At 43.8% G+C, this 617-nt stretch overlaps 1 pseudogene; it reads left to right on the top strand.

The window, feature by feature from the left end:
- The first annotated feature begins 7 nt into the window (after nt 1–7).
- Nucleotides 8–614, top strand: LOC107682269 (probable tRNA(His) guanylyltransferase; annotated as a pseudogene).
- Nucleotides 615–617: the final 3 nt, after the last annotated feature.

Genomic DNA, 617 nt, shown 5'->3' with positions numbered 1-617 from the left:
CAAAAGCAAATTTGAATACGTGAGAAACTTTGAGCTCGACGACACGTTTGAGAAACTGTTACATTGTGGTTCGGCTAGATGGACGCAACTTCCACAAGTAAGTGCTTCTGTGCAGTTACAACATGCTATTGCAGTCTTGTGTTTGTACAGTTTCGTGGAGGGTAGAAAATGAGTGATGACTGAAGTGATTTTCAAAGTGATCTTTTTGGTTCCAGGTTTTCTGAGCAGCATAACTTCATGAAGCCCAGTGATAACCGAGCTCTGGGTTTGATGAGTCGCAGTGCCCGTTCAGTCATGGAAGAGCTGGAGGACATCACTATAGCCTATGGACAGAGTGATGAGTTCAGCTTTGTGTTCAAAAGATCAAGCACTTGGTTCAAAAGAAGGGCCAGGTACAATGCTGACACATTGCGAGAATCTGCTTAAGTTACCATCTTGATGCCAAACACTACAGCTGGAAGATGGTTGTCCAGTGTTATGCTTTCTAGGAAACTCACCCATTAAATATTTTCCTTTCTCTCTACAGTAAACTAATGACCCATGTGACGTCCCAGTTTTCCTCTAGCTTCGTTTACTACTGGAAGGAGTATTTTGGGGAGCAGCCGCTGCTGTACCCT

The sequence above is a fragment of the Sinocyclocheilus anshuiensis genome, unplaced genomic scaffold (genome assembly GCF_001515605.1).
Source record: "Sinocyclocheilus anshuiensis isolate Anshui unplaced genomic scaffold, SAMN03320099.WGS_v1.1 C31985141, whole genome shotgun sequence".
Taxonomy (NCBI): Eukaryota; Metazoa; Chordata; class Actinopteri; order Cypriniformes; family Cyprinidae; genus Sinocyclocheilus; species Sinocyclocheilus anshuiensis.
The sequence above is the reverse complement of the archived record's forward strand: the minus strand, read 5'-3'. Positions and strand labels throughout refer to the sequence as shown.